This window comes from Anolis carolinensis, chromosome 3, assembly GCF_035594765.1.
Source record: "Anolis carolinensis isolate JA03-04 chromosome 3, rAnoCar3.1.pri, whole genome shotgun sequence".
Lineage (NCBI taxonomy): Eukaryota > Metazoa > Chordata > Lepidosauria > Squamata > Dactyloidae > Anolis > Anolis carolinensis.
This window is the reverse complement of record NC_085843.1, coordinates 190315896-190339087: the sequence shown is the minus strand read 5'-3', so window position 1 is coordinate 190339087 and position 23192 is coordinate 190315896. Positions and strand designations below refer to the sequence as shown.

General features: G+C 40.4%; 1 long non-coding RNA gene across 2 annotated transcripts in view; it reads right to left on the bottom strand.

The window, feature by feature from the left end:
• Positions 1-2087: 2087 nt before the first annotated feature.
• The window catches only part of LOC134297708 (uncharacterized), a 67544-nt gene continuing 46439 nt past the window's right edge, over positions 2088-23192 (bottom strand). The window contains exons 2-4 of one of the 2 annotated variants that reach the window (XR_010004553.1): positions 17137-17295; positions 2947-3057; positions 2088-2867 (exon numbers count right to left, since the gene is read on the bottom strand). This is a non-coding gene — a long non-coding RNA (uncharacterized LOC134297708). Of the gene's footprint in view, positions 3058-17136; positions 17296-23192 lie in introns of both variants that reach the window. The other variant, XR_010004552.1, reaches the window with a different exon arrangement.

The window sequence follows — 23192 nt, the reverse complement described above, 5'->3', positions numbered from 1 at the left end:
TACGCTACTCCAGTTCCTTGTTTCCAGGACCAAGTTCCAAGCCTGCCTTGTTCCCCGGACCTCGCCACGGACCTTGTTCTAGTTCCAAGCCTGCCTTGTTCCCCGGACCTCGCCACGGACCTTGTTCTTGCTTTTTGTTGCCTTGTATCAAGTCTTGTTTGCCAAGAATCTAGTTTGTTTTCCAGCCCTGTTGTCAAGCTTCAATGGACTAAAGGACCTTGTCATTTCCCCACACTTTGCTCGGCAGAGTGTGTGTTTCGGTTATTGGATTATAACTTTGGACCTTAATATCTCCTATTGGACATTATTTTCTTGGACTATATTTGACCTTTCCTGAAAGGTCTATTTCTGAACTTTATTCTTCACTTATTTTTATTGACTTTATATAATCCTTTAATAAAGATATTAGATAGATTCTGGTCTCTGCGCATGGTTATTGGTGCTCTGCAGCCTGGGTCCTGACACCTGTGAGGTTGGCAAAATTGAGAGGCAGTAACTCCAAAGTTTACCTAGTAGGTTTCCTATTGTTGTTGTTGTGTTGTTATTTCAAAGGCTGGATGGGTATCTGTTGGGGGTGGTTTGACTGTGCTCTTCCTGCCTGGCAGACTAAACTCTCCCCTTGTACAATTACTTAACAAAAGTAACAAATAATTTGTTATATCGTTATAGTTATGATACATACCCCTAACAATAGTTTAGAAACACTTTAGAAACTGTTGTCCGCGCTACCCTAATTTTGTAACGAGAATTGAAACTTTTTTTCATTGATCGCACAGGACTACTATGTATAGATCTGAGCTGTTTTAATACCATGATTAGTTTAATTCACATTCAAGGTATTGTTCTTTTTTTTAAAAAAAAAATTGTCCCAAATCCCAATTTTGGGAGAAAGTATCGTTGAAAAATGAACCCCCCTTCCCAAAAGATAAACTCAACATGAATTACAATATCAAATAAAAAATGTATTACATTTTTACACTTTATGAAGTTTCAAAATGTCAAACCAATAATATCCCCTCTGCCCACAGTGGACTTCATTTCTAAGAAACTACACATTCCAAAGGGGATTAGTTAATCTTTCAGCAATATAACACATGAGGGGAACTGAAGAAGTGTGTGCCCACTAATCCTACACAAAATCCTATCTACAAATCCCCTAAAAAGGGAGTTTCACTCTGTGCCTCAGAACTATATATCTGTCTTCTTAAAAATAATAATCATAGAATCATAGAATAGTAGAGTTGGAAGAGACCTCATGGGCCATCCAGTCCAACCCCCGCTAAGAAGCAGGAAATCGCATTCAAAGCACCCCCGACAGATGGCCATCCAGCCTCTGCTTAAAAGCCTCCAAAGAAGGAGCCTCCACCACAGTCCGGGGAGAGAATTCCACTGCCGAACAGCTCTCACAGTGAGGAAGTTCTTCCTGATGTTCAGGTGGAATCTCCTTTCCTGTAGTTTGAAGCCATTGTTCCGTGTCCTAGTCTGCAGGGCAGCAGAAAACAAGCTTGCTCCCTCCTCCCTATGACTTCCCCTCACATATATGTTATATACTGTATTAAAAATAGTAAAGATGTGTTGGAGTGGGGGATAATATTTGCACTTATGCAGTCCAGAGCTTGCTTTTTGGGAAAACTTCAATACTATATTATGCTTGTGTGTGTCCCTGTAGGGCTTTTCAGGCTCCTCACCTGCTGTGAGGTGGGTTCATCAAGAGGATACAATACCAACCAGAAAAGTTAATTTTATCAACTAAAATTTTCAATCTCTCAAGGGAATCTGGAGATGAACCGCCGCCAGACATTACCAACGTATAGCTTCAGACTGAACAGTTTAAATTTAAATAGCAGCCCATTGTGTTATCTGAGGATCTCTTTTTGTGCAAACTGGACTTGGTCCATAATCTCATCATGACTGTTTTACATATAGCCTCAACTCATTTTGCCTATCTAGCCTTTTTCCAGGGTGGACCTTCCAAACTACTTTAGCTTCAAACTAGCAAATGACAGCTGTTCATTTTTCCTGCCACAGAGGAGATATCGCACCTCTGGTTAGTTTCACCTTGCTGAACACACCAGGCTGTACACAGGTTGAAGTTTTTTGTAGTTTATTAGGAAATAGGAAATAAATAGTTCTTAAAAAGCAAAAGTAAAGATCCAAAAGGTTGTTGCAAAACCAAGGCTATAAAGATTAATCCAAGAAAACATTAGGCATAAAACAAGGTTCTATTAATACATGACATAGTCCCATGAACTTGAATACACAAAGCTGTAGGATAATCCAAGAGAGCAAGAGCTGCTTCTAACTCAAATGAGACATTGCTTTTGACAAAGGTTTCTCTCTCAGCACACCCTTTAATATTCCCTGCATAGCATGAACGCATTTCTTTGGCCTCTGACCTCTTTCTTGTTTGCTATTCTAACACTCCTGCGAACCCGAAATTCCAAACGGCCAGCTTGATCCAGAGATTCCATTTCCTCAAGGCCAGACAGCTTGTTAGCAGCAGCCTCTGTCTGCTTGCTCTCTAACTGGGAGCTGTCCTCCCTTTTGCACCTGGCTAGCTTCAGTATCATCTCCAGTATCATCAACACCATTCCCTGCCGTGGGAATGCCTCCGCTCCTCATCTCTCACAGCAGGAACACTCTGAACCTGAATCCCATAATTCCCATCAGAGTCATCTTGAACCTGAATCCCATCATCTTAAACATCTGGAACTTGAACCCCACAATCCCCATCAGAGTCATTCTGAGTCACAACAGGAAACTCTATGCACCTTTGATGTCATGAGGATTCCTCAGCCAACAGGAGCCCAGATTGAAACTGGGCTGGTTTCTGGCCAATCAGGGGAGGGTGCAGGGACTTTGAATAGCTGTCAAAGAAAATAAAATGTGTACTGTACTGCATGCTTTTGAGTGTCAGACATTCTTTCAGACTTGAAAGCAATATACCTCTGATCCTGTTGCTTTCAAGCCAAATTTGCATGTTGATCTAGTCTTCAAGGTAGCGGGGTGCACCAGGCACTGGACTCTCAGCCTGCTCCTTTAGCGAGCAGCCGAATCCTAAAGGAGAATACGTTTAAAGATAACACAATTCCAATGTTACACATTTTCATTCCATTTTGTCAAGATAATAGCTTCATTTCCTCTTGTGTAGGTTTTTTAGTCCATTGCCACATACATCAAAACACCTCTTAGTCATGAGAATGCCCTTGAGACTGAGTTGGCAATACTGTACTGCTTGCAGCTGCATAATAAACTGGCCAGACTTAGAGAAACTCTTCTTAGCTAATGAGAGCTTTCTCCACAGCCCCTTGTCAATGCAAGCAACATGTTCAAAGCATGGCAACACTGTCACACAACACATTCCTCTTTGCAGAAATGCACCCCAAGTCATCATCGGATATGCTTACAATAAGTTACAACATAATATGCAATCATCTGATTTCACTGAAAATTGGCTGCGTATTTTAAGAAAACCACAATTCTCATTAGCAATCCTCCACAGAAGTTCTCAAGACTAAGGATGTATGGATGCAAACTTACATAGTGATCGCTCAAGTGCTAAAACAACAGATGAATGTGTTATTCACTTGGCTAGTGAGGAACAGTTTACATTATTTAAAATGACAAGAAACAGGACAGAACACATTCAGAGGCAATCATTCTGAGTGCACAGCAGACGAGGTAGAAATGATGAGTAGAGATGTAGACAACATAAGCATGCTTTAGTGTCTTGAAAGCCCCTGATTAATTGGGTAAGCTACACACACACACACACACACACACACACACACATAATAGAGTCTCACTTATCCAACATTCGCTTATCCAACGTTCTGGATTACCCAATGCAGTTTGCCTTTTAGTAGTCAATGTGTTTGTAGTCAATGTTCTCAATACATTGTGATGTTTTGGTGCTAAATTTGTAAATACAGTAATTACTACATAACGTTACCATGTCCTGAACTGCTTTTCCTGTCAATTTGTTGTAAAACATGATGTTTTGTTGCTCAATTTGAAAAATCATAATGTAATTTGATGTTTAATAGGCTTTTCCTTAGTCCCTCCTTATTATCCAACATTTTCGCTTATTCAATGTTCTACCGGCCCATTTATGTTGGATAAGTGAGACTCTACTGTTTGGTCTTCGTGCATTAGACAAACAATAACTGATTAGTAATTTTCTGTCTTTCTTGCATTTGCTGCTACTCAACACTTTCTTTCAGTGTTTCTATTCTGCGAATCACTATTTTATTCTGCACTCTAATGAAGAACGAGCACACAGTGGACCGTAGTTCTGAACTAAAATGATGATCTAGTTTCAAATATGATGAGTAGAATAGCTCTGTTTTCACCCATAAAATTCAGTTATGTAAGGCCTGTGAAAATTATTCACTTGAGAATACCAGTTAGAGAAACTATCCCTAGGATTTATTACACTGTCTAATTTGTTTGTTGCATTAATATTTTACCCTTTAGTCTTCCAGTTCCTTTATGGTAATGTACAATGGATAAATACATATATGACTTTTACAAACTAACTACACATAAGGTTGTTGTATGTTTTCCGGGATGTATGGCCATGTTCCAGAAGTATGCTCTCCTGACGTTTTGCCCACATCTATGGCAGGCATCCTCAGAGGTTGTGGGGTAACCTCTGAGGGTACCTGCCATAGATGTGGGTGAAACGTCAGGAGAGAATACTTCTAGAACATGGCCATACAGCCCGGAAAACATACAACCATGTGATTCTGGCCATGAAAGCCTTCGACAACACATTAACTACACATATTCCTTAAATGTAATTTACAACCAATTAAAATACCCAGAACAAAGGTCATGCAGAACAACTCAGCATTATCTGCAAAAGAGATGGAGCCGGCCTAGTTTCTCTTGGCAGGCAATTTCAGCACTGGGTACTGAAGGTAAACTATTGTGGTAAGTATGCATCAACTTAGGTTCACAAGACACGCAACAGGGCCCCTATTGAGAAACTCAAATTTCAGGCACATTGCTTTGGGATAAAGTCTTGTACAAAATAGGGTCTATGAGAACTTTTTTTTTCTTCATGTCAGGAGCAACCGGAGTTGCTTCTGGAGTGAGAGAATTGGCCATCTGCAAGGATGTTGCCCAGGGGACGCCCGGATGTTTTGATGTTTTACCATCCTTGTGGGAGGCTTCTCTCATGTCCCCGCATGGAGCTGGAGCTGATAGAGGGAGCTCATATGCGCTCTCCCCGGATGGGATTCGAACCTGGCAGCCTTCAGGTCAGCAACCCAACCTTCAAGTCACAAGGCTTTTATCCCCTAGGCTCCTTGAGAACGCACTTGGCTTTAAATTAGCAATGCAGCCATACCTATACAGAGTTCAAGGGGTTCATTTAATACAGCCTGACCCTTCCACCCTGATTGATCTGCAAGAATTCCATATCTAAACTTTCCCTTTCCTATAAAAATACTTTTCTAATATTAAGATCAGATTGTTATTTCTACTGCTATTTCTACCTACTGCTGTTTGCTATTTGCTGATTGTGCAGGTTCTTTAAGGCAGAAGCTATTAAAATGTGAGTAGAGTGTTATTACACCCTGTTTGTTTTCTTTACACCTTTGTGATCTACTGTGTGTGGTTAGTTCATGATTGACGGAAGAAGAAGAGTGAGATCAGCACAGCACTATGCTACCCACACATTTTAGTTTCTGGTCCAAGCAGGGGATAGAATTAGAAATGGTATAACCAGCCCCATTGCTCTCCTCTCTGCTCCTGCTCTTCCACATGCTCTAACTCTCCTGATTTTGTAAGGTCAATTTTAGTTAGGGCTCTGTCATCCTATGTTGTCAGATGCTCTTAAGCTGCATTAGTTTCTCTTTCTTTCCACTTTCCCCCCAGCTTACTTCAATTGAGGCTTGCACTCATTCCCTCCCACTGTTTCAATTTGGCAGGGAGAGTCCCAGTTTGACATCCTCACAGTTAAGAACAAGGGTGAGACAACAGGAAGCGAGAGAAATCTACCCCTTGGAAGTGGAATTCATTCTTAGAAGAGTTATCCTGGGGAAAAGGTCTCTCCACCGAAGCTTTATCACCAATCCTTGTTTCAACAACACACCATTTTTTTCAAAATCCAATTCTCACAAGGACAGAAAATGAAGGGAAATCTTCTGAACAGGGACACAGACAAAAAAACTAACAACACAGGGATGTTAACCCTTCCCTGTATTCTGACTTACATACAGATTCAATTTAAGAACAAGCCTACATTATCTATCTTGTTCATAACTTGGGGACTGTCTGTACTTGCCACTGCTGCACACTGAATTCAGAGCAAAAAATCTTTGCATTCAGGTAGCAGGGAGGTGGTGTCAGAGGGGTCACCAAAGACCATCAGAAAACACATATTACTTCACAGTGCTCTCCGGAGGTAGGTGAACTCCATCTCCCCTAAATCACTGTCAATCCCTCCCAAATCCTTCCAGTATTTTCTGCTGGTCATGGGGGTTCTGTGTGGGAAGTTTGGCCCAATTCTATCATTGGACGGGTTCAAGGGGCTCTTTAATTGTAGGTTAACCAAAAATCTCAGCAACTACAACTCTCAAATGTCAAGGTCTGTTTTCCCCAAATTCCACCAGTGTTCACATTTGGGCATATTGAGTATTTGTGCCAAGTTTGGTCGAGATCCATCATTGTTTGAGTCCACAGTGCACTCTGGGTGTAGGTGAACTAGGTAAAAGTAAAGGTTTTCCCCTGACATTAAGTCCAGTCGTGACCGACTCTGGGGGTTGGTGCTCATCTCCATTTCTAAGCCGAAGAGTCAGCGTTGTCCATAGACACCTCCAAGGTCATATGGCTGGCGTGACTGCATGGAGCGCCATTACCTTCCTGCCGGAGAGTTACCTATTGATTTACTCACATTTGCATGTTCTCGAGCTGCTAGGTTGGCAGGAGCTGGGGCTAACAGCGGGCGCTCACTCCGTTGCCGGGATTTGAACCTGGGACCTTTTGGTCCACAAGTTCAGCAGCTCAGCGCTTTAACCCACTGTGCCATCAGGGGGGCCAACTCCAAAACTACAACTCCAAAACTCAAGGTCAGTGGCCACCAAACCCTTTTAGTATTTTCTGTTGGTCACGGGAGTTCTGTGTACCAAGTCTGGTTCAATTCCATCGTTGGAGGAGTTTAGCATACCCTTTGATTGTAGGTTAACTATAAATCTCAGCAACTACAACTCCCAAATGACAAAATCAATCCCCTCCAACCCCACCAGTATTCAAATTTTGGCCACATTTGGTCCAGTGAATGAAAATGCATCCTGCATATCAGATATTTACATTACGATTCATAATAGTAGCAAAATGACAGTTATGAAGAAAAGAAAATAATTTTATGGTTGGGGGTCACCACAACATGAAGAACTATACTAAGGGGTCATGGCATTTGGAAGGTTGAGAACCACTGTTCTATGGACTTGTGCATATAGTTTGTATATTCTTATTTATTCATAACCCTTTCCACTTTGGCCACATGTGCCCTGTTTTTCATCTATGACTTGTTGGAGAGTATGTACTCCGGTTGCTTTCCACTTCAGCAGGGAAATGTCCAGCAGGTGTCCCCAAGAACACCCATCTGTACACATCCAACATGTCCAACATATCATTAGCTATGAGGCTCTCAGCAGTAACAGTGTGGCTTTGGTTGACTAGGCCCTCTGCTCAACCCACTGGGGTCTGGAATTTAATTTCATATCTCCTAGGAGGTACAGGCATGGGTAGAATAGAGAGAAAGTAGAGGGAGAAAATTGGGATGTGTCGTGGTGGGTTCTGGAAGCTCAATAACATCACTCAGAACCACCTTAAGATTTTATGGGGTCCTAGACTCTTGACTCTCACTAGCCACTAGGAGTTCTTGCCTTTTCTCCCATTACTTTTGTAAACTGAAATATCTGTTCTGGGTAAAAAGAAAAATATGGATATAGGTGATCAGTTTATTTTCCCAGCTGTCATTAAACTGTAAAAGAAATAAGTGAGTCATCTGTAATAGAGTGGGTAGTTGGGATAGTGCTGTGTGGGTCTGTTGCTTAAAAATAAATATTTGAAGCTGTTTGAAATTAAAATTCAAGCAGGAAAAGAAATGTTGATTTCATGAGATCAGCAGTCATTGCTCAGCACATGATCAGGCAGTTTGCAGGAGTTTAGATCCTTGCCCCCGCTATATTCAGTTCATGGATGGTTGTGGCCCACTATAGTCAAGGTTTTCATAAGCGATACAACCAGAGAACAGTGCCTAGGACATATGAAAAATGCAGGGCCTGTGAAAATAAGATTAAGAAAAAAAAATCAGGAAATGGGAAGAAAAACAAACATTCAAAATAAAGATAATTTTACCTTTTAACAGATACAGTAGAGTCTCACTTATCCAAGCTAAACGGGCTGGCAGAACCTTGGATAAGTGAGTATCTTGGATAATAAGGAGGGATTAAGGAAAAGTCTATTTAACATCAAATTAGGTTATGATTTTACAAATTAAGCACCAAAACATCATGTTAGACAACAAATTTGACAGAAAAAGTAGTTCAATATGCAGTAATGTTATGTTGTAATTACTGTATTTACTAATTTAGCACCAAAATATCACGATATATTGAAAACATTGACTACAAAAATGCATTGGATAATCCAGAACCTTGGATAAGCAAGTCTTGGATAAGTGAGGCTCTACTGTATGTACATTTGTGGTCCGTAGAGGTCGATAGGACGGTTTGGGCAATTATGCCTATTTGTCCCTATTAGTACATCGGGCAAGATGGGGACTTTAATATAAGAGTGTTCAGAATCTACAAAGACCTTAATGTGGCCCTAACTACAACATCTGGGGAGAGGAAATTTAGCACTTCTCATCCCAGCAGTGCTCCCTATGAACATAGCCTCTATCTCCTCCCACATGGATCTTGCAATTCATGGTAGGGTTTCCATTACAACCAAAATAAACTGTAGAATTGCCTTTGAAGCACATTTTTGGAAAAGTCATACCATTCTGATTGGCCAAAGGTCACATCCACTAGTGTTACAAGAGTTTCGCATTCTGATGTAATTTATGACAATTCAGAGTGCAGGACTTATATTCACTTTCCTGAGCAAGAAACCCACTAAACCCGAAGGGATTAATTTCAGATCAGACATGTACTGAAGTGCATTGTCAGCAGATGGAGCCCATCACCAGAGAACATTATGAGGAAAACAGAGATCTTAATTAATGCCTAACTCGAAAACTCTCTGGCATTAAGAGGGAAAATGTATAATGAACACAAAGTAGTAGCAGCAATATGTTAGCTCATCTTCATAGCAATTTTAACAGAATGGTTAATTACATTCTTCCATAAAACTAATAGAACTCATTGTAGAGTCATGTATAGGTTATCTTTATGAATTGATTTTAAGAACACAGCATAATCTTCTCCAGATACCAGTACCTGTCTTTGAATTTAGTTTTAGTGTTTTACTTTAGAGCAATAGTAGAAGTCTGCATGCCTGTTTTATGGCACTATCCTCAAAACATGTTTACATTTTAGTGGAGCTTACTCTCAGTAAATTAGATATCATTTTGCAGCCTTGAGCACCTTGCCATAATTTGTCTCTGGACTTAGTACTGTAAATATCTTAAAACTATAAGTGCCATGATATCCAAATGCTACATTAATAGTTTTACACTATCGGGCACAATGACTCCTCTGTGGCACAGTGGGTTAAACCCTTGCGCTGGCAGACTGCTGACTTAAAGGTTGGGTTGCTGACCTGAAGGTTGCTGGTTCAAATCCAACCCAGGGAGAGCACGGATGAGCTCCCTCTGTCAGCTCCAGTTCCATGTGGAGACATGAGTGAAGCCTCCCACAAGGATAGCAAAACATCAAAACATCTGGGTGTCCCCTGGGCAATGTCCTTGCAGATGACCAATACTCTCATGACAGAAGCGACTTGCAGTTTCTCAAGTTGCTCCTGACACGGAAAAAAAAGTTACACATTCCAAAGCAAAACAAAATAGATAAACTAATGAAAAGAAAAACAATCAGACTGAAGATTGTAACCCATTATAGTACCCTCAAACTTTGCAGTGTTAAGACAGGAGATCATCACTTTAGCTTGCAGGAGTGAAGAGACAGCAATGATTCTAAGGGCAGCAATGTTTTTAAGCTATGCTATACTGTACAGAAAGTGGCTGAAAGATGGTAGAACAGATGGAATAGTAGGCAATATTGTTGATGTTCCTTAGAATCTTGGATGACTCAGTTCTGTTATTCCAGCAAAATGACTGTGTATTCCAAACGACAACAAATCTGAAAGGTTCTCATGGCCTATGATAAGTCTGCCATTAAAAATAATTGTTATGTGGCATATATCACTGTGATCAAAGTGCTGGGAATTTCTTCTCTGCTCCAAACTTTGTTTCTGAAACCACCTGTTTATCATTAGGTCACAAGGATTAGCTAAGTGGCAGCTTTGGAGCATATGTAATTGTCACCCAGTCTCTCTGCACCCACTGACTTAATACTCTGTGTGTTGTGGTTCAGTCTGATGATGAAGGGGGATTTAGGTTTATGTAGGTTGACCAAGGAAATGTTGGAGGCTCTGAATTGTCAGAAAGTTCACAGGCTAGCAGGGAAGCTGAAGTTAGTGATAAGGGTGACCTTTCACAAGATTTAGAACATCAACAAAGTCCAGGTTGCTCAGGCAGCGAGTCAGAGTCTTCCTTAGATAGAGATGGTTAAGGTTAAGAGTTCATCCCAGGCATTCTGTGAGAATAACTAGTAAACGTGTGGGAACCCAAGGTCAGAGGAATGCTTTCTTAGCTTGTGAGCATGGTTAAATAGGGAGAAACAGGGAAAGATTTCAGATGAAGCAACGTTGATTTTGGAAGCTTAATTCCTACCTTGTCTCTGCTCATGGAAAAAGATTCTTGCTTTTGTTCCTGCCCAGATTCTGTATTTGGATTGTATTTTGGAGTTCATGCTGCCTTGTTTTTCAGGACTAATTTGCTATATTAGAGACTTTGAACTATTTTCTACAGAGATTTTGAACTATATTCTGCAGATTGCCTTTGCGATTGAATTACTGCTTTCTTTATTGCTTTTTATTAAGATTTTGCTATCTTTTATCAATAAATTGAAAAAAAAGTCTGTTGTGGTGGAGTGTGCATTAAGAGCAAGGTTAACCAGTGCTGAGGTGCAACAATGCATTCCCTATTCCTGCGTCCAAAACTCCTGTGATGATAGTTGTCCAACTGCCTTTCACAAGTTGCATGAGAGGTGCTTCAGGAGCCCTATGGAGAGTAAAACTACAAGGCAGCCCTGAGTTTAGGCCATGCAGTTTCTTGAGAGAGTCTCCTTGAAGTAGCTTATGAGAGTTATTTGGTTCTTCTGAGTGGAGCAACTATCCTTCTGTATTTTCTGTGCTGGAATGAAAAAATCCCCTAAGGATTTGAATAAAGCACTCAGGCAGGAAGGTCGTGGACAATTGGACATCCAATCCTTGAAGTGTGCACTCAGTATCTAATAAGTCCATGAAACTCACAGAGTATCTGAAGGTTTTTAAATCAATATTTTCATTCATAAGCATGCCCCCCTCCACATATTTGAATATGTACTTTGGGTATGCTCTTGGTATGCACAAAACTGTTACCAGTATTATGTTAGGATGGTACGATTTTACGTCTAACCTGACGGGCTGTAAATTGTCCAGTCGCTTTTAAATGGAGTGCCAGTGAAACAGTACAAATTACATTACAGAAAGGATGACCTGGATTGTGTCTGTTAGTGGTTATAAGAAATAAAAATAGTTAAAAGAAAGGGCAAACACCATAAGATTAGTGTCTCCATAAACTGTGACGGAACAAGTGTGAGCACCAGAATAGCAAGTCAGACCCATGACCCAGAAAGGCCAGAGTTCATGCCTTTCCCAGAGGCTGTGCCTATATGTTTAGCATGACGGCGGGAGACTTCATGGACAAGACGGTCAGAGCGGTAATTCAAGTCGATAAGCAACTGTTTCTAAAAGGAAATGGAAAATCAGACCCACTATTTAAAATGCAAGCTACTTGGTTACCAATATACTTATTTTATTGCCCCCTTACCTATGCACTGTGGATAAATTGGGGAATTATTCTAGGATACTCATGAAACAAATAACATATTTTAAACAGTGCTTTTGTATTCTCCTAAAATGTATAGATTTTTAGATTCTCTCCTGGAGCAACTAGACTGGAATTACCTATTTGTGTCCAAGTGCACTTGAAATATCATCATGTGAATTGTCCTTTGTATCAAGAAGAAACATTCAGTAAAACACTATTTGTTTCACACAAAACTCTTTATTAGAATTTAGTGTAAGTAAAGCACAAATATATATTTTAACATTTAAATTAGTGCATTACACAGATGATATACATGAACTATTACCAAAACTCATTCTGACTGAATTTTCTTGCTTTAAGTTTCTAGTGCATCTGGCCAAATGACATCTATATTGCTTGGGAGTGGCTCTCCAGAATTTCAAAGAGAGGCTTTTCGCAGCCTCAAGTACAAATAGCCGGAGCTGCGGTGGCACAATGGGTTAAATCCTTGTGCCGGCTGAACTACGGACCTGAAGATCTGAAGGTCAGCTGTTTGAGCCCGCAAGGCGGGGTGAGCTCCCATCTGTCAGCCCCAGCTTCCATACAGGGACATGAGAGAAGCCTCTCACAGGATGGGAACCTATCCAAGCACCCCCTGGGCAACGTCTCTGTAGATGACCTATTCTCTCACATCAGAAGCGGCTTGTAGTATATTCTCAATTCGTTTCTGATATGATAAAAAAAAATACAAATTGCCGGTGACGGGGGCGGGGGAGCATGGGACCTTGTGCAAGCAAAGTACATGCTCTGTCATTGAGTTACATCGCTTTTAATTTCTTCCTCTGAAGAAATACCCCCAAGTTATTATTGAAGGCTCCAGACATCCCTAGATACCTTTCCTACTTTAAAAAGGCAGGGAGAAAAATAATTAGCTTTCCCATATGCCTCCAGTAGTGGCAAGCTTTCTCTAAAACAAGGTATAGTACCCGTGGTTTGTTTCCCTGCCATGGAGTGGACTGGCATGGAGTAGGGATCCTAGATGTGGGACATTTCCTTTCGCATTTATTTATTTATTTTATTTACAGCATTTATATTCTGCCCTTCTCACCCTGAAGGGGACTCAGGGTGGATCACATTACACATATAGGCAAACATTCAATGCCTTTTAACATAGAACAAAGACAAACAAACATAGGCTCCAAGCGGGCCTCGAACTCATGACCTCCTGGTCAGAGTGATTCATTGCAGTGATTGATTGCAGCTGCTCTCCAGCCTGCACCACAGCCCGAGTCCTCAAAAGAGGCCTCAAAAACCGTCAGGCCTTTACTGTGGTCTTCAGGGCATCAGTTATGAACTTCTTTTGTGCAACTATCTCTGTGTGGGAGGGGTATGGTTTCATCCAGCTCTCATGATTCTACCAAGTTCATGCACTTGAGAAAATTCAAAAATCAAGAGAAGAATAACAAGTAAAGCTTCCTGCACTTCCACATAGGATATTATTTTGATTATATTACTGTGTTTATGCACTCTGAACAGACATAACTTTTGTTCTAGCCTTTTTATTGCTAACAGCCCTACAGAATATTGTCTCCCCCCCCCCCCCCCAGCCCCTTGGTCAATTATTCACGGTCTGCTTGGCTAAAAGGCTGAACGGAGCATGTATTCCTTTACTTAGACTGTGATTCAATGTTTTCAGTATATGAGCTTTGTAAAGACTGGAATAGTCAACAGGTGGGTATTCAGCTGTTTTGGAGTGTAGTTCCCATCCATCTCTTCTGAGCATAGCTAGGGATTTGGGCAGAGGCTGGGACTGTGAAGTCCAAAATATTTGGAGAAGTACTCTTCTCATTCCTGTGCTGATGCAGTTCACATGGCAATATTTATTTATCGTATCAGAAGCAAACAGAGAGTACAGTTGTAATGTATTTAAAAACACAAAGTTAAAAACTTGGCATTATACTAAATGTCCATTGATCAGGAGCTGGCCACTTGGAGTGCCTCTGGTGTTGCTATAAGAAGGTCCTCCATTGTGCATGTGGCAGGGCTCAGGCTGTATTGTTATAGGTGGTCTGTGGTTGCTCTTCTCTACACTTGCATGTCGTGGATTCCATTTTGTGGCCCCTCGTGGTGCCAGAGCACAGTCTGTTCAGCACCTTCCAAGTCACCCAGTCTTCTGTGTGCCCAAGAGGGAGTCTCTCATTTGGTATCAGCCATAGATTGAGGTTCCTGGTTCTAACCTGCCACATTTAGACTCTCGCCTCTTGAGGCATTCCTGCAAGTATCTCTGTAGATCTTAGAAAACTATTTCTTGGTTTAAGGTGTTGGCGTGCTGGCTGATATCCAAACAGGAGATGGGTCAGAGATGTCACTGCCTTGGTCCTTTCATTGCTGGCTGCTACTTCCCAGCGGATGTCAGGTGGTGCAATACCGGCTAAACTGTAATTTCTCTAGTGGTGTAGGGCATAGACATCCTGTGAGAATGCGGCATGTCTCATTAAGAGCCACATCCACTGTTTTCACGTGGTGAGATGTCTTCCACACTGGGCATTTGTACTCAGCAGCAAAGCACAAGGGCAGATGTCTTCACTGTGTCTAGTTGTGATCCTCAGATAGTGGCAATGCAAAGATAACAAAACTTGGTGGTTTTGAATGGTCTGCACCCTTCTGTTGGTAATGCACTGTGATCGGCTGTAGAATTCATCAGAATCCTGTTCTCTGTTATAACAGTGGAAGCATAGACAACAGATGTGGGAAAGGCTCTTCCTTGCTTTCCTGAGTCAGGTAATATCTTCACTTGTTATCTCTGTTTAGGATTTCATGGGCAGCCCCATTATGCCAATATTGGGAACATAGGATTTCCACAAAACCTTCGCCCAGAGAGGCTGGTGTGCATCCTGACCAATCAATAAGCAAGCAAAATTTACTATGTCTGTGAAACATTGTATTCTCTTGGCAGAAAAGTGTTTAGTAGTGATCCAGTCTTTGTCCAGTGGATGCAGCTTGAGGATAGGATAATTGTCATTTTCAGTTAATTCGACTCAAGATTCATCTGATTTCATACATAAAATTATAGTCTCCTTAAGATCACTAAGATTTCTTTGAGATAGTATGATTAATAGCTTCCATTTGCCCTTTGGCAAATGGAAAAGATCTGTCAGAGTGAATTACTGTCAAATCATCTACAGATCATGATTTCTTTGGTTAATATAAATCCACTAACAAGAACAATTGCTTTGAGCATCGCAGCATGCATTTTTAATGATTTTCTCATTTGGTTACAAAAAGTCACAAAAACATTTTTAGTAATATCTCATTATAATTTTCAGTAAATGATATAAAATATGCAACAAAAGCTATAGAAATAAATCAGCCTTATTCAGATTTAAACTTAGGGAACAGAACTCTTTCCCACCACAGAAGCCTGTCTTTTCCTTTAGGTCTAAAGAGGAGCATTTTCTCTGTATGTCAATAGTGGCGAAGACCCTGATACCACATTTCTGTGGCCACAACAGACTGTGGAACTCATGGCTGCTAGAGATCTGTTTCAAGATACATTAATAAGTATAAATAGAAAAAAGAAGAGGAGAAAGAGAGAAAAAGAAACATGATTAAAGACAACGATATTCAGCTTTCTTTCCAATGGTTATAAATCCTAATATTTAGAATTTTACTTCTTGATATTTCATAGACTTCTTCTGTTAATTCAAACCTACTAATTATAAAAATCTACAGTTGTCATTTTATTATCTGGAGCCCACAGTGGCACAATGGGTTAAAACTCTTGTGCCAGCCAGACTGCTGACCGACAACTCAGCAGTTCATATCCAGGGAGAATGGATGAGCTCTCTTTGTCAGCTCCAGCTCCCCATGCAGAGATATGAGAGAAGCCTCCCACAAGATGGTAAAACATCAAACATCCGGAAGTCCCCTGAGCAACATCCTTACAGATGGCCAATTCTCTCACACCAGAAGCAACTTGCAGTTTCTCAAGTCATTCCTGACACAAAAAAAATTCTTTTCTCTTTTTTCTGCAAAAAAAAAACAATAAAAATGCCACCAGTGATTTTTCTCTAATCAAAACAGATAATTTATATATTTCAGCTAAGCATTCCTTTTTAATCAGCCAATTCACTTTTGTGGTGTTTCTGCACTTCTCCATTTTTGTGCACATAGCAATCTTGCTGCAGCAGTCATATACTGTAGTAAATATTCTTCCATTTTCTTTCCATTGGTTCATACATCAGTCCCAATAAAAAACAGTTCAGGCTTAAATTCAATATTAACCCCCCCAAATCTTATGTAGTAAAGTATGTATTTGAACCCAAATATGTATTTTTGGCATTTTCACATGTCCATCACATAAAATTTCCTAACATGTTGATCACATGTCCAGCACACATTTAAAATATATTTATGCATTCTAGTAAATTGTTCTGGAGTCATATGCCATCAATACAATGCTGTTTTTAATGATGATATTGATAAAATTACCTGGCAAAATTCACTCTTATCTGCTGGACAATTAATCTCCCTTATGGATTTTCTTCTACATGTCAGTTGTGAATAAAGCAAAACTATTGATTAATGGAACACAAGTAGCAAAACCTGTAGCTAGTCATAAAACTCCCCCATAAAGTGATTTGAATAGTAAACTTGAGTAGTCTAAGACAAGCCATTAAAGGCTAATAAATCTTTAGAGGTAGGACAATTATTAGCAACAGTCTATGTGACTAAAAGTTTTGTTTATATTATATTGCCATAAAAGTCAAAACAAAGGAAATTTCCCAGGATATAGGCATACAGGTAATAAATGTTTGAGAGGAGAACTCCTCCCTTCACTTGATAATCTAATAATTTGGTAGGTAAATGTAAAGGTCTTCCCCTGATGTTAAGTCTAGTTGTGTCCAACTCTGGGGATTGGTGCTCATCTCCATTTCTAAGCCAAAGAGCCGGCGTTGTCTCCAGACACCTCCAAGGTCATGTGGCCAGTACGATTGCATGGAACACCGTTATCTTCCCGCCAGAGCAGTACCTATTGATGTACTCACATTTGCATGTTTTCAAACTGCTAGGTTGGCAGAAGTTGGGGCTAACAGCGGGAGCTCACTCTGCTCCCCGAATTCGAAATGGTGTCCTTTCATTCTGCAAGTTCAGCAGCTCAGCGGTTTAACTCACTGCGCCAATGGGGGCTCCAGTAATTTGGTAACCTACCAAAAAAAAATTCAGAAATATTGAAGAAAGAACTTGTACCACCATGTGTACACAGCCATAAGAAAACTTCCTACAAGGGAACTAACAAGAAATGAACATTTACATTCCAAAAGGGGATCACAAAAAATTACAGTGCAGATTTATTGTGTGTTTAAGTGACATTAAGGCAAAAAACAAAATCCCCAATTTTTAGATCAACTGGCAACTTAAACGATTCCAAAGCAAATGGCTGTTTTAAAAAAGGTCAAGAGAACATCTGTAGTTCATCCAAAACCAACTGAACTAACACATTTGTAATGGCTTGAGGTTGATGAGAAATTATTTAGCCACTGAAATGAAAGTACAATAAGGAAGAAATTGTGGAAATATTGATGCTCCTAGATCTCAAGAAGAGAAAGAAAATCATGAGAGCACAAGACCTACCAGAACAGCAGGTGGAAGTTAAAATAACTGAAGCACCTGTTAATTTTTTGGAAGTTTTATGCAAAGATTTCAGTGTGGAGGTTGGTAAGATTTATCAACAGGCTTCCTATGTGGCTAATCAGAAAACCTGCAGTGCTGCAGAATTCAAAGAGGCATGAATGGAGGGCTTAAGGGAGAAATGTGACAAGAGGAAGGCAAGTCAAGACAATCCTGACCGGGACCGCCTTCTGTCCGGAAACTGATGTCCTCACTGCGGAAGAACATACAGGTCAAGAATAGATCTCCATAACTACTTACACCTTCACCATCAATACACTACATTTGGAGGGCCCTCATTCTCGGGCTATGAGGGATTGCCTAAATACAGTATATAATATTTTTGAGGGAGTAGATCAATTAGATAAAAGCCATCAGATAGTCAGAGAGAGCTTCATAGATGTCTTTCATTTGCTAGCTATTTTTATGTGTGTCTGTCTGTGCACATGTGTTTTTCATGCCTGTGTTTATGTTCTAACAGCTGTGTTTATTTGTAGTAAGATGTAGCTGAAATGTTGTAGCAGTAATTGCTGGAATGTAGATGAGTGTGTGTGTGTGTGTGTATATAGGTTTCCCCTTGACATTAAGTCCAGTCATGTCTGACTCTGGGGGGTGGGGGTCATTTCCATTTCTAAGCCGAAGAGCCGGCGTTGTTCATATATGTTTCCTAGGTTGGCTGGCATGACTACATGGAGCGGCGTTACTCTCCCACCAAAGTGGTACCAATTGATCTACTCGCATTTGCATGTTTTTGGACTCCTAAGTTGGCAGAAGCTGGAGCTAACAATGGGAGCTCATTCTGTCCATGGATTCGAACTGCCGATCTTCCAGTCAGCAAGTTCTGCAGCTTAGTGGTTTAACCCACTGCGCCCTCGTGGCCCCGCTCGTCTGTGTGGGTGTGTGTGTATGTATATATGTATATGTGTATGTATGTATGTATGTGTGTATACACACACACACACACACACATATATATAACAACTTTTTTGTTTGCTTTATTATTGTATTATTGTTACTTTTAAAATATCTGTATGGTTGTTTTGGTAATGTTACTATCTTGCTATTACAATAGAAAGGACAAATTATAAATTACACAAATAAATAATGTAGCAATATCACAAAGGCAATAATATAGCAAATGTAGCACCAAGATGCTAAGCAAGGACCAGATTTCCCATGATCAGAAAAGTAGCTTTATGACCATCACGATAAGACAGATACAGTAGAGTCTCACTTATCCAACATAAACGGACCGGCAGAACATTGGATAAGCCAATATGTTGGATAATAAGGAGAGATTGAGAAAAAGCCTATTAAACATCAAAATAGGTTATGATTTTACAAATTAAGCACCAAAACATCATGTTATACAACAAATTTGACAGAAAAAGTAGTTCATTACACATTAATGCTATGTAGTAATTACTGTATTTACGAATTTAGCACCAAAATATCACAATGCATTGAAAACATTGACTACAAAAATGCGTTGGATAATCCAGAACGTTGGATAAGTGAGACTCTACTGTACTAGTTCTGTGAGAGCCTAACATTTTAATGCTCCAAATGTATAGAAGTAAGGCAGCTGCTCATACCATCTTTGTTCACACTCCCTGGTTGTGACATGGGGGTGTTTTTCTCATGGTGGAATACCATTACATTCCAGTAAGCATATTATTGCAGGTACTATGTGGGTGCATGAATGTAAATTCTCATATATTTCGACTTCATATGTAAAAACAAACAATTAGCATTGTTTTCTCCCTTCACAGAAGAAAATAAAGAATTCTGTGCACATTTTGTTTGGTATTCATAGTTCAGGAAGTCCTCAAAAATTAGTTTCTGCAGAAATGAACATGGTTTTTCTGTGCAAAACAGTTTCCCACATAGAAAGCACACAAAAACTGGTGGCACAGTGCGTTAAAGCACTGAGCGGCTGAACTTGTGGACCAAAAGGTCCCAGGTTCAAATCCCGGGAGCGGAATGAGCGCCCACTGTTAGCCCCAGCTCCTGCCAACCTAGCAGTTCGAAAACATGCAAATGTGAGTAGATCAATAGGTACCGCTCCAGCAGGAAGGTAACGGCGCTCCATGCAGTCATGCCGGCCACATGACCTTGGAGGTGTCTACGGACAACGCCAGCTCTTTGGCTTAGAAATGGAGATGAGCACCAAACCCCAGAGTCGGTCACGACTGGACTTAACGTCAGGGGAAAACCTTTACCTTTAACTTACAAAGATGAAGCATATGTACTTTTGCTGAGAATTGTTCTATGATAGCCTTCACAATATGCCTTTCTGCTACCTATCCTGAGTAATAAAAATGCTATTTTTAAAGCTGAGAAATAAATAGAAACAGACATTATTTCCACCCCAATGTGAGGTGAACCAGCTGTAGTCTCATTTAAAGCTTTCCTGGCTTCAAATGTTCACTAGAAAACCTGAAATGGTTTCTCTAGAGGCAATCATTACCACACAGTCAACCTGACATCAATGCCAGGGAAGATTATAGGGCAGATCACTAAAATTCAACACAAGTTTCTTAATAACATTTTTTTGTGTCAGGAGCAACTTGAGAAACTGCAAGTCAGTTCAGTGTGAGAATTGGCTGCCTGCAAGGACGTTGCCCAGGGCTCACCCAGATGTTTTGATGTTTTTACCATCCTTGTGGGAGGCTTCTCTCATGTCCCCACATGTAGCTAGAGCTGATAGAGGGAGCTCATCCGTGCTGTCCCCTGGTTGGATTTGAACCTGGCAGCCTTCAGGTCACCAACCCAACCTTCAAGTCACGAGGCTTTAACCCACTAAGCCACTAAGTAATAACAAAATGCCAGATTAATCCTAATCTCCTTCCTCCCTCTCAACTCTTATACAGAACAATAAGTTCGATAGATAAAGGGAATATTGTGGGTGTAACATATCTTAATATCAGTAAGACCTGATATATTTTCCCATAGCAAAATAGGTAGCTATCAATAAATTTCAATCCAGTATATTGTGCCGGCTGAACTGCTGACTTGAAGGTTGATGGTTCAAATCCGCAAGATTGAGTTAGCTTCCATCTGTCAGCACTAGCTTCCCATGCAGGGACATGAGAGAAGCCTCCTTCAGGATGGTAATACATCTGGGTGTCCCCTGGGGAACATTTTAGAAGATGGACAATTCTCTCACACCAGAAGCAATTTGCCTCCATTCGCTTCTGACACAATAAAAAAAATCCAGTGTATTGAGAGTAGGTATGGCACTAATGGGGTAAATTTGGGGCAGCTCCAGGGCAGAATTTTTTGCAATTTGTTTTGCTGGTGTACATTCTGTCACTGTCGGTTACACTGAGTGTCAACTGAATACAAGCTGACATGCATGGATGCAACCAGGTCTTTCCAGAGACCACAAACAAACACAAGCAGTTGGATGATAGGGTATTTGTGCCAAATGTTTTGCTTCTTCCAGACAGGTCAGAAATCCAGGAGGAAGTGGGCTTTCTCCCAGGTTTGTATTCCCACACCCAACCTAAACCCTGGGCTTTCCTCAGATTGTGATTAGATGCCATCCCAAGTCAACCAAAGGTTGACCTGGGATAGCAGCCAGCCCCTTCCAGGCCACCATTCCTCCCCCCAAAAAACTTACCTGAGGGACCTGCTGGCAGCACAGAATACTCCCGATGTGCAAAAATGACACATCAATATAATGGTTTGCAAAGGCATTGTGCTATGTGTGTTAAATGGAAAATGAAGTGCATGAAGCCGATTGGCTGGGCCTGCAAAGATCTGGGGATTAATTTGATACTGTTTCTGTTCTGCTGCTGCAGAACCAGTTTGGACAAGTTTTCAGTTACCTTGCTATTTTGAGGCCTGTTTGCTGCTGAGAAAAGAGGGAGAAGAACCAGGACTGCATTCTTCTCTGAAGCAGATTTGTGGACTGAGAAAGAATTGTTTATGACTGTAGACTTCTGTAAGTGATCAGAGGGATCATTGTAAATACTAATGTTTTTTGATCTCTTGGAATCATTAAAGTTCCTGTATTTTTTTGTTCTGCTAACCTGAGCGGCATGTTATTGTTCTGTGCGTGACTCTGGATTGTGGGCACACGTTATCATCATCAATCCGCTACAATCAAGAGGTGGAGGGAGGAGGTTAAATTCTTTGTCTTCTTTAAAGTCTTAATCCAATGCAAAGACGATGATTCTACACACAAGAAGACGATTTCTCCTGCTTTCCCCAGCTCCGTCTGATGAAGTCCTTAGTTCAGTGGTTCTCAACCTGTGGGCCCCCAGATGTTTTGGCCTTCAACTCCCAGAAATCCTAACGGCTGGTAAACTGGCTAGGATTTCTTGGAGTTGTCCAAAACACCTGGGGACCCAGAGGTTGAGAACCGCTGCCTTAGTCCTTCCTTTTTTCTATCTCTTCTGGGAGTGCCTGCAGTAGCTGACCATTAATATTGTTCTCCAAAAAAACACTAGGCAAAATTATTGAAATGTCCCTTTTAAAAGTGGTACAAAAACTTAAGCATTGAAACCCAACAGCATATTACAACATGGACATTCCAAGTTGCTGTATTTATTTGTTAAATTAAACTTTTCTGTTTGCAATACATAGAACCACTTTAGAATTTTATACTCTCATATTAAACCACAACACAATCTGTTTGTCTGATTTAAAAAGTAACATTGTAAGTACACACAGATGTTGAGTTTCACTTCCCCGGCAATTTTACAAAACATGTAATACGTCTGTTTGGAAACGTTCACACTTGTGTGTCTGGTACAGCTGCACCTATTTACATATGTACATAAATTTTGTTTTCCCTTTTTTGATTGTTAATCACATAAAGAAAGGAAATTACTGCAGACAAAAATATCTGTTTCCATTAAAAGCTCTACCAGTAAACGATTGCACTGATTTGAATTCAATAAAGCATGGAATGCCAAACTGGATGGTGCATTTGTTTGTAGGCATACACATATTCTTTAGAAATATACACAATGGATGCAATACAGATAAAATCTCATTGGAACTAGTGTCGCTTATTTTACTGTTAAGTACTTTTAAAAAGAACTGAAACCAAAAAGCTTGTGGAGTTTGTTAACAGACCAGATTAAAAGTCTTCCAGATAAACTGAAGCATTTAGAACAGTGGTTCTTAACCTGTGGATCCCCAGATGTTTTGGCCTTCAACTCCCAGAAATCCTGTCAAAAGTCAGACGCCAATTAGAGGGCAAAATAGAGTTTATTAAAGCAACAGTCCAAAAAAATAGCTCAACAAACTAAAAAGACTTAAAACACTTAACTTTCAGTATTATTAAGTAGAACAAGCGGGTAAAACCCCAAAAAACAAGAACTGGAAAATAATCCGAATTAGCCAGAGATATAATCTGGGTTAAACTTAACGTTCTAGAACTTGACCCAAAAGTTCACAATGGGCTGAAAAATGGAGGCAT